Raw genomic sequence first — 12,371 nt, forward strand, 5'->3', positions numbered from 1 at the left:
TATTTTAAAAAAGTTTTGGCTCGAGATCATATAATGAAAAAGAAAACATTATTAAAAGAGAAAGGCCAATGCCCAAGTTAAATATAAACATTTCAATAAAGAAATTTGTTCGACATTTTCACGATAAAATTTATGCAGATATAAAACGGCTTTGTGGATGCATAAAAATGCATTTACAGAGTAAAATTAGTGTGTGGAATAAGAATGGCTTTGACAATTTAGCTGGCAAAAGACACGAAAAATCGTCGATTCTTTCGTATTTGAAGCAATTTGGAAATCGAAGTGGAATAGAATTTTTAGTAAATAATATAAAATAAATATTGAAAATTATAACGAGATAGTAACGGTTAATAGATATATCTAAATAAATAATGTTATATGTATTTATCAAAGCAAGAATTGGCATTTAGAGGGCATATGGAATATATTGGATCTAATAACAGAGGTTATTAGATTCAATATTGAACTTGTTTATTTATTAAGTACGTCAGATAAATAATCTATTAAAAATACATTTAAAGAAAGAATTAACTGATTGCCCCTGGAAATCGGCTTCTTATAGAAACACAGCTTCCCTATCATCAAATGTCACGGCACGCCACCGAAAAGTTGGTCCTCTACGTTAGACAAGATACTTGTACTTTTTTATGAATCATACATTTGAGGAACAAAAAGGAAGATAATTAGCATAAATAATAATGAAAGAAAAATAGAAAACCATGTATTTAGCTAAAGAAATTGGCAATTTATTCTAAAATCCATAGATTTAAGCATTCAGAATAATTTTACTGAATTGCACTGTTTTCATGCAAAAAGATTTCAATAAAATAAATTTCTGAAAATATTTCTGGTAAAAAATATTCTAGTCTTAAATCTTTCTTCATTTGCCAAAATTCTGCATTAGAATATCTTAGAAATAATTTGTTACAGCCGTAAAATTACTCTATCCATTCAAATGTAGGAAAAACATTAAATATAACAATTTCTGGTGGTTTGATAAAGTATGAAAAATTGATGATTAATTACAAGCTATTTTCATAATTACTGACCTAAAAAGTATCGGAATTTTTTTGGAGGCAGAAAAACTTAAATATGTATTTATTAAAATTTGAAACATTAAAAACTAAATTCAAATAAAAAAATGCCGCGTTACATTTCAATAATCGTTAATGAAATAATTTATTAAATTAGTCTTCCCTGAGCATACAATTTTGTTACATTTGACTATGGAATATATTTTTCAAGATATTAAATGTAAGTACAAAATTGCTGCATAAATAACGATATCGGTTAGCGGTTTTTTCCCACATAGAAATAGAAAAAATCATTACACCCCTTCGGCTTTCCCATAATACAGTAATGATTAAAGCAGAGAGCAGTCATGAAACCAGATCCACTACATGCAAAATTGAAAACTCATAAACGTGTAGTTTCTATATATAAACTATGTGCGTCTGGATCTGTGTTCATCGAATTAAAGAACAGAAGCAATGACGAACATCAACAGTTAGGAGCAGTATGAAGACGCGGCAGCATCAGTCGAATGACGTTAGAAGCGCAGTATCGGCAACAATACTGTTGCAACTCCATTCTGTTGACATATGTAAACGTTGCCAAAGTTCTTTTTCAAGCAGAAACACCATGTTTAAATGTGACACAACGTGTATCAGGTTTTCTCATTTATCCTGTGCTTTTCTATGCCAAATTTATTTAACATCATTCGTCAGATTGATCCTAAAATTCGACGACGTAGAAGGCGAAAAGAATCGAATCGGCTAAAGAAAACAGGTCCAAGTCTGCAAAAATCAGGTTCTTCTTCGCTGGCCACCCGGACTTTTTACGTTGGGTCTGGCAGGACTACGATGGGCTGGAATGAAGGTGTTCTGATAATAGTGCCCACCGGGTGGAAATCGTCAAATTCGACGTGTTCGGTCGGGCATTCCGAAGTTATTGTCGAACTGGCTGTAATAGTAATTAACAATCATGACAGTGGGACGGAGAAATGTGAATTTCGCGTAATAGTTGTTTATTATTTTAATATTGTTGATATATTCACCGTGTATTAATAACGATTCTGTTAGTACACGTTATATTTATTTATTGTTAACCCAACTTATTTATTTCATTATTTTTATCAAGCAAGTATTTCCTAAATCTATTCGATCACTTTCGGTATTGTTTGTCGACCACGACAAGACGATAACACTTCCGATTAGCACCCATTTTAAAACTTCTAGAGTAGAAACTAACGCGACGAAGATCGGATTAATGACTTCGACATCTTAGTTAGGTCACTGCGTATGGCTCCTTACGTTTCTCGATAAGCGGATGATATAATATCTTCCTCTTGTCTTATAATGAATCGTACTAATTATCTCTAAGCTGTATTAATTTAAACTGTGATTCATCTTTTTGTCTTTGTTCCTTCATCCAAGCTGTCATCTCTTATCGAAACTTTTTCTGATAGTTGAAATTTTGTGCAGCTTGTTTTAACACAACGACCAGTATTCCGTACAACGTCTGATATTGTAGATTAATTCACTTTTATATAATTAGTTTAAAAATAAATCGCGGGACACAGCTAAGATAATCTTTGAAGCAGATGAAAGACTGTGGAAAGCGAGCGGAAGTTCTTTCGAAGGAAGCAGGCGGTATTAGGAAGGTTGAGTCGACCATTCCATCGTAGTTTGGAACGAAGTTAGTGGGGTTTCGACTTGGCGCTGCGTTGAAACATTACAGAAGTTCTGAGTTACGTTATGAGGAATAAATCTATATCGGGAATAAGTGGGCGAAGAGAACGGGAAATACCAAATGTCATTATTTTTCTTCCCTCGAACAATAATCACCGGCCGGAAACTACCAAGCCAATAACAGCGATAACATTTTTTGTCAAGAAAAAAAAATAGTACAGGGAGAAAAGAAACAATTTCAAATAAAAAATAAATTAATCATTTCATAAATTACAATATAAATAAATTAATTAGTAAATGACGAGTTTTATATTCATTAAGAATTTATCTTATAATTTGAAAAATAATCGAATTTTTTACAGAAATCAGAAATCGGTTATATCAAAACCTTGGCCAAACATTTTCAGTTAAATAAAAAATTTGTGCAAAATCAGTTACGAAAAGAAAATCGAAATGAACTCAGAGATACATTTAAAGAATTCTCATCTTCAACAAACATGGAATTAACTGTAAACCGTGCCGAAAGGTACGAACATCATATTAAGATGTTTGGAGGCACATCAAACCTGGCAATTGTTGGTTCATCAGAAATAGTACAATTACTCACAATGGAATCCGACGATGAATATTTCGTATCCGATGACGTTCTTTCCACAAATAATAACGTATTTATGATGAGAAAAGGATTTCCGCATAAAAATAAAATCGACAAATTGTAAGTACACTTTAACATTTCTTTTTATGTAGAAACTCTAATTTAATTTAATAATTAATTTATATTTAGAATCAGAAGATTGTTCGAAACTGGAATATATATTAAAATTTCTGGCCGTTCTTTTTTCGAATCAAAACTAAAATCGTCGAATGATTGGAGACCTTTGTCCCTACAAGACTTGCTTGGAACATTTTCTCTTCTTATCGTGGGTTATACCTTAGCATTTTCTTGTTTCCTTGCCGAAATCCTCGTCGGAATGATGCGCTATCAAATCTCTCCTTTCAAGCAGTAAATTAATGCGCTTTCTCTAATTCAGTGTTTTTCAACCTATGGGTCGCGACCCGCAGGGGGTCGCAAAGCCTTACGCGGGGGATCGCGGGTAAAAGAAAAAGACAAGTGTTTGTAGGTCCTACACTACAATAAAGAAAACTACAATTTCAGTGAGAAGGCTGTATCTGTTTATTTTACAGTACAATTGGTTTTTCAATTGATATTTAGGTCTTAACAGAAAGAAAATTAAATACGTAGTTTTTAAAATTACTAATATAGTTTTAATATGTCCCTGGGGGGGTCACCAGAATTTTTTAACTTGTAAAGGGGTCGCGTATTCAAGAAGGTTGGAAAACACTGCTCTAATCTAGTGTTAAAGTCAGAGGGGCCGGGGAAATCAGGACTGGATGTAACAATTTTAAATTTTTTACTGTAAGAAGTTAACATTACTTTTTAAATAGTTACCCTAAGATTCAAAGTTTTAATACTACTGTATTATATCATTAGAGGTATTACACATAAGGTATTTAACCTTGGTAGCGCACATAATTAAATTTAAATGTATTACGGTGTATAAAGGTAAGGCGAGGGAGATGTAATAATACCGTGCACTAAAACCCACCCTCATTCTTTTCGTTGTTTGCCAAGAATTTGCCAGATGGCGCAATGTGTAACGATGGAGATTGTCCATTAAAGTATATCTAAGTAGTTTTATTTAAATTAACGAGTTCAATTTCCTTTACATTTAAAAGAGCATTGCACGTAGAAAATGTCCAGATACTAACTTGACATAGAGTTTTCTACAGATAAAACCAGAGACATAATTAATAATGCAGTCTCGAACTTTTGCTTCGCTGCGATCGTGTACCAAAGCGTCATCGCATTCCGGAGGTGTCTGAATTAAAAGAGTCTTCGGCTTTTATTCAGCCTGGGATTTCCGTTGTCAAAGCCTAGGAATCTATCGAGTCTAAAACTTGTATTGTTGATTAATAGTGCAATATCGATATTCGAATGGTTTTATCAATGAGTGAATCGTCGGCAGTGATTATAACCACAGAAACATTAACATTAAAAAAAATTAACCCAATTGATACAGATTCTTAATTTAGCTTGTACGCTTACCTCGAATGGATCTCGATTAATTTTCTCAGTTAAAAATCATCTGTAATATAGAAATTACTGAAGCAGATCAATATGTTCTGGTAGAATTTGCTTGTTTTTAACACTGTTTTCCAGGTGTTCGACCATTAGAGGTTATCTTCAAGTACATTTAAGGCATCAATTGAATGAATATGCAAATACTTCATTTTTCAGTAATGTAAATTAGAAAAGTACGAAAATTTTCCAAAAAATATTTTTCAGAAAACGGTGTGCATCTTATACGTTATACGTTATATTTTAGGCTGTAGAACAGTTACCGCGTGAGATATTGTGGGCCGAAAATAAATAGAACTCATCTTAAAACGGAAAATTGCCGCGAAGCTTTTCCTCTTATTTGAAATCGTCACCATACTTTCGAAAAAAGTTACGGAAATAATAATGAATTTACGGCGACAATTCCACTTTCCAGTATTCATTTTTCTATTGTTGAAAGTTATTTCCCTCTATTTTCTAAGCCCTTTTTCATTACTAAATTCGTTGGGTAATTTGCGCATCTTAAGAGGGAGCATACAATATCCCCAAATGTTTAAGTTCTCTTCACTCTCATAGTTAATATCTGTATGTCTAATAATTAAAATCTTCTAATTATAAGATGGCTTCGTCATTATTTCATTTATGGACACTATAAATGTAATACAATAGAATAGAACTTTAGACGATTGCATCGACGTAATTCAGAAAACTGATTTTGCAACTTAAATGGTTTTTCATGATCCTGGGCTTTCGACTCAACTTTTCTTAAAGTATTTCATACAATTCTTAAGCATTTCGTATCATTTTTGTATTTATGAATAAAACGAAACAAAAATAAGTTATTTCGATGTTTATTTGACTTTATTTTATTTGAAAAAGAGCAAAGCAAAACTCGCTTTACTGTTAACACTTTGTTTATAGGTGTGTTGAAACTGAAACAGACCGATAAACAAAGTCAATGATATGATTCGTCTCAAATGAAACGAGACATGTCAAAGATTTGCCTGGCTAACAGTATTCGAGCAGTTCTATAGGTATTTTTAACTACGTCTCGCCCGTAAATACCTACCATGTCATAGTTGAGAACCTGTTTTCAAAACACCTTTATATTTCCTTCCTGAATGTTTGCGTCTTGTATATCAGTATGTCGCGACGACCGACATCTGTGCATTAAAGCCTGTAGATAATGAAATTTATTTATTTTTTTATTTTTTCTGACCAATAAATATAGAATTCTTGTAATTTCGGTGATAGAAGATGCTTCAATTGTTTTAGTGAAGTGAAAATCTACATAGCGTGTTACTTCCTGGAGAACGACCCGCGGTGCCACGCTCGCGTGTCAACGCGATGAATATTTCGTATCCGATGACGTTCTTTCCACAAATAATAACGTATTTATGATGAGAAAAGGATTTACGCATAAAAATAAAATCGACAAATTGTAAGTACACTTTAACATTTCTTTTTATGTAGAAACTCTAATTTAATTTAATAATTAATTTATATTTAGAATCAGAAGATTGTTCGAAACTGGAATATATATTAAAATTTCTGGCCGTTCTTTTTTCGAATCAAAACTAAAATCGTCGAATGATTGGAGACCTTTGTCCCTACAAGACTTGCTTGGAACATTTTCTCTTCTTATCGTGGGTTATACCTTAGCATTTTCTTGTTTCCTTGCCGAAATCCTCGTCGGAATGATGCGCTATCAAATCTCTCCTTTCAAGCAGTAAATTAATGCGCTTTCTCTAATTCAGTGTTTTTCAACCTATGGGTCGCGACCCGCAGGGGGTCGCAAAGCCTTACGCGGGGGATCGCGGGTAAAAGAAAAAGACAAGTGTTTGTAGGTCCTACACTACAATAAAGAAAACTACAATTTCAGTGAGAAGGCTGTATCTGTTTATTTTACAGTACAATTGGTTTTTCAATTGATATTTAGGTCTTAACAGAAAGAAAATTAAATACGTAGTTTTTAAAATTACTGATATAGTTTTAATATGTCCCTGGGGGGGTCACCAGAATTTTTTAACTTGTAAAGGGGTCGCGTATTCAAGAAGGTTGGAAAACACTGCTCTAATCTAGTGTTAAAGTCAGAGGGGCCGGGGAAATCAGGACTGGATGTAACAATTTTAAATTTTTTACTGTAAGAAGTTAACATTACTTTTTAAATAGTTACCCTAAGATTCAAAGTTTTAATACTACTGTATTATATCATTAGAGGTATTACACATAAGGTATTTAACCTTGGTAGCGCACATAATTAAATTTAAATGTATTACGGTGTATAAAGGTAAGGCGAGGGAGATGTAATAATACCGTGCACTAAAACCCACCCTCATTCTTTTCGTTGTTTGCCAAGAATTTGCCAGATGGCGCAATGTGTAACGATGGAGATTGTCCATTAAAGTATATCTAAGTAGTTTTATTTAAATTAACGAGTTCAATTTCCTTTACATTTAAAAGAGCATTGCACGTAGAAAATGTCCAGATACTAACTTGACATAGAGTTTTCTACAGATAAAACCAGAGACATAATTAATAATGCAGTCTCGAACTTTTGCTTCGCTGCGATCGTGTACCAAAGCGTCATCGCATTCCGGAGGTGTCTGAATTAAAAGAGTCTTCGGCTTTTATTCAGCCTGGGATTTCCGTTGTCAAAGCCTAGGAATCTATCGAGTCTAAAACTTGTATTGTTGATTAATAGTGCAATATCGATATTCGAATGGTTTTATCAATGAGTGAATCGTCGGCAGTGATTATAACCACAGAAACATTAACATTAAAAAAAATTAACCCAATTGATACAGATTCTTAATTTAGCTTGTACGCTTACCTCGAATGGATCTCGATTAATTTTCTCAGTTAAAAATCATCTGTAATATAGAAATTACTGAAGCAGATCAATATGTTCTGGTAGAATTTGCTTGTTTTTAACACTGTTTTCCAGGTGTTCGACCATTAGAGGTTATCTTCAAGTACATTTAAGGCATCAATTGAATGAATATGCAAATACTTCATTTTTCAGTAATGTAAATTAGAAAAGTACGAAAATTTTCCAAAAAATATTTTTCAGAAAACGGTGTGCATCTTATACGTTATACGTTATATTTTAGGCTGTAGAACAGTTACCGCGTGAGATATTGTGGGCCGAAAATAAATAGAACTCATCTTAAAACGGAAAATTGCCGCGAAGCTTTTCCTCTTATTTGAAATCGTCACCATACTTTCGAAAAAAGTTACGGAAATAATAATGAATTTACGGCGACAATTCCACTTTCCAGTATTCATTTTTCTATTGTTGAAAGTTATTTCCCTCTATTTTCTAAGCCCTTTTTCATTACTAAATTCGTTGGGTAATTTGCGCATCTTAAGAGGGAGCATACAATATCCCCAAATGTTTAAGTTCTCTTCACTCTCATAGTTAATATCTGTATGTCTAATAATTAAAATCTTCTAATTATAAGATGGCTTCGTCATTATTTCATTTATGGACACTATAAATGTAATACAATAGAATAGAACTTTAGACGATTGCATCGACGTAATTCAGAAAACTGATTTTGCAACTTAAATGGTTTTTCATGATCCTGGGCTTTCGACTCAACTTTTCTTAAAGTATTTCATACAATTCTTAAGCATTTCGTATCATTTTTGTATTTATGAATAAAACGAAACAAAAATAAGTTATTTCGATGTTTATTTGACTTTATTTTATTTGAAAAAGAGCAAAGCAAAACTCGCTTTACTGTTAACACTTTGTTTATAGGTGTGTTGAAACTGAAACAGACCGATAAACAAAGTCAATGATATGATTCGTCTCAAATGAAACGAGACATGTCAAAGATTTGCCTGGCTAACAGTATTCGAGCAGTTCTATAGGTATTTTTAACTACGTCTCGCCCGTAAATACCTACCATGTCATAGTTGAGAACCTGTTTTCAAAACACCTTTATATTTCCTTCCTGAATGTTTGCGTCTTGTATATCAGTATGTCGCGACGACCGACATCTGTGCATTAAAGCCTGTAGATAATGAAATTTATTTATTTTTTTATTTTTTCTGACCAATAAATATAGAATTCTTGTAATTTCGGTGATAGAAGATGCTTCAATTGTTTTAATAAAGTCAAAATCTACATAGAGTGTTACTTCCTGGCAAACAACGGTGCCACGTGTGCCTGTCAACTTGTTTTCACCATAACTCATCAACATTTATTTAAATTAGAATTATTAAACATTTAAAGGTTTTAAACTTGCGTTTTAATGCCAAACTAAGTGTGATTTGTCTTAATATAACCGATACTTTAAATGGATAATAAAAACAAGTCAGAAGTAAACACGGAAACGATGATTTAAGCCAGGAAATTGTTAGTTTTTGAATTAAAATAGGATTTTAAATCAATAATTTGTGTAAGGTTGTATTTTATATTTTAACGTAAAATTTATTTATAATCAAAGAAAACTCATATTTATTTACGCCAATGAAAGTTATATAAATATCATTTTACCATACAAATATATTTTTGTACACGTTATTTAATGTTAATTTAATTTAAAGAGAAATACATATTACCCGTGCATATAAATTTGAAAAGTCAAATTTAAACAATTAAATAAGACCCGGAGGATGAAAACACACTCCTTTCGAAAATACTGTGGAATGGATGACACAGAAGAGTAATCACTTTAAGTATTAAAAAGTTTAGAGTTTGATAAATAAATGTTGAAATGAAGATTATTGATATTACTCCAGCATCTTACCACCATTTGCTGCATCCAGAATTTTAAGTTAAACAACTAGCAACCACTTGTGTATATCTAAATATAATTTTCATCTTATTTTTAACTTTTACGTAATATAATTGAGCATATCAGTATATACAGTAGAGCGTCAATTATCCGAATCAATTGGGGACTGGGGTTGTTCGGGAAGATCGCCGTTTCGGATAACCGATCATGTACGAAAAAATATATTGATTTATCCCATCTTGACATTTTTCTCCGTTGCGTGTCGCTTTGCGTTGAATTTTCGTTGATGTTAAGCCTAACGAAGACTATTGTATCGTTAAAAATTATTTTTTTATTTTGTAGAAACCAAATAATTATATGGAAAAATATAAAAATAATAAAAAAGTATACTTCAGAAGTTATTTTACTATCAAAAACGTAAAATATTTGAGTAGCCCAAGACATATCCAAAGATTGCAGCGCCACAGCACTGGCGAAAATTTAAATTTACCGACTGGAATTCATTCCGATGATTCACTTTCGGATAATCGACGCTCTACTGTAAATTGAAATTATTTCTCACAAATTTGTCTCGGGTATTTAAGTTTTTACGACTGCCGTTATGTAAAATAAATGTGGTGAAAGTAAAAGGAGTAATTGAATTTATCGAATTAGAAAATATAATTATTAATTGTTTCTGTTTGCATTTAAGAATATTTTCCTTTTCTCTTCAATACGAAGAGAAGTTCGACCAATTGCTACAAAACACGGGAGTTACACTTATCTATCGCTAACTTAGATAATGTCGAAATCCCATCCCAAAATATATATTGGATTTCTGTAAATCAATTAATTTTCATCCTTATTCGGTTTGTTAATTTACACGTAGTGTTATCTATTGGCAAAATGTTTAAGAAAATGTAAAATTTTCATCTGCCGAATTACACATGGCGCAAATAGATGAGGATATGTGTAAATGGACAAATGGAACGTTTCAATCGAATGTATGTCAGCAATTACATTTCTTTATACCTTAAATTTCTTACTCTTTGTGTAAATCGTAAGAAAATATTTTAAAATACTTAATAATAAAGAAAACTTTCGCAGGTACGAATTCGTCTTATTTGACATCGTTTTCTAGTAATGTTGGCGACAGCGTGGGATGAAAAGCTTTATCCTGTAATAAGTATATAAGCATTTAATTTTCCACATCTAACAACTCCAGTTTTTCCATTTCTAAATGGTGCTTTCTGAATTCTAATAATCGCTCTCCAGTAGCCCAGTGGATAAAACCATCGAACTCTGGTAGTTAATTTCTTTATTATTAACTGTATTGTAAGAAAATATTCCCAAATATTTCTTGCAGTTTACACGTAGCGTAAGAAATTTAAGGAAATGTAGGGAAAATACGGATAAAATGACATACGGTTTTATTTTAGGTTAATAACTCTTTATTGGTAAATCACAGCACTGACATATTCTACACCAATCATCTTTGGTTTTTTACCTATGAAATATACTAAACATTTACAATATTAAAATAATAGGAAAATAATATTGTTAGTTTAATCGAGATCATCCACTATGGACAAAATGACATACACGTAAAAACTATAAAATTACTGACAAAGTTTACAAATGAAACGCTCGGCTCTTTTAGAAACGTCAGCGCATGAAGCGTGAGCCCAACGGAAACAATTTAAGCACCGTAACCAGTCTTCTCCAGGCTTAGATCGGGAAAAAAGATTATCGCAATATATGCATGGACAGTCTTCTTCATCATCATGACAGTTATTAGGAAAATTTTCTTTTTCAAGTAACTTTTTAGTAATGTTTCGTCTCCTTTTCTTTGGCGGAGCTTTGGACTCATTTTTTGATTTAATTGCCTTCATATTAGGAGTAGAAGTTAAAACTAAAGAGGTTTGTCGAGTCACGTGATTCGTTGCAAGTTTTTTGTTACGTGAAAGATAATAAGCTTGTAAATAATATGTAAGAAAGGAAATAAAGTTTTATACTAAAATTTCTTTTAAACAATAATGAAAGACTTTGTTTGGGAGCCATTTTTTATAATTAATAAAACGTTAAGAGATTAAAGTAAGTTCCTTGACTAAGCTCTTATGGACTAAATGACAGGTACGTCATTATGTCCGTTGCCTATGTATGTCGTTTTGTCCATATAACGTTATAAAAAATCAAAATTATAAAATAAATACAAAGATATTATTTTTAATGGAAAAAGTTATTTAAGTGCAACGACAAATTCTTGAGGGTTGAAATAAATGCTACACAAGTAGATAAAATAGTGAAAAACTTACCATCTGTACAAAAAACTTGTTGCGAGGAAAAAAACTCGTAACGTATCATTTTTTGTCGTCGGCCATGACACCCGGGCCAATGAGAGGAGTGCGTTCACATTTTGACAGGTTAGTAAAAGCCGCTCGTATAACATGGTGTCATGGTCAGTTGTGCGCTTGAGACCATCAAATTCAAATAATGGTGCCTATGTCATTTTGTCCGTATTTCCCCTAATTGCTGACATACATTCGATTCAAACATTCCATTTGTCCATTTACACATATCGTCATCTATTTGCGCCATGTGTAATTCGGCAGATCGAAATTTTACATTTTCTTAAACGTTTTGCCAATAGATGGCACTATGTGTAAATTAACAAACCGAATGGGGATGAAAATTAATTGATTTAAGAAATCCAATAGATATTTTTGGATGGGATTTCGATGTTATCTAAGCTAGCAATAGTTAAGTGTAACGCCCGAGTTTTGTAGCAATTGGTCGAACGGCCTAGAAGTGTATAGCGAACAAACAAACATCCGA

Source organism: Centruroides sculpturatus, unplaced genomic scaffold (genome assembly GCF_000671375.1).
Source record: "Centruroides sculpturatus isolate CEXI.00-Female unplaced genomic scaffold, Cexi_2.0 scaffold975, whole genome shotgun sequence".
Classification (NCBI taxonomy): domain Eukaryota; kingdom Metazoa; phylum Arthropoda; class Arachnida; order Scorpiones; family Buthidae; genus Centruroides; species Centruroides sculpturatus.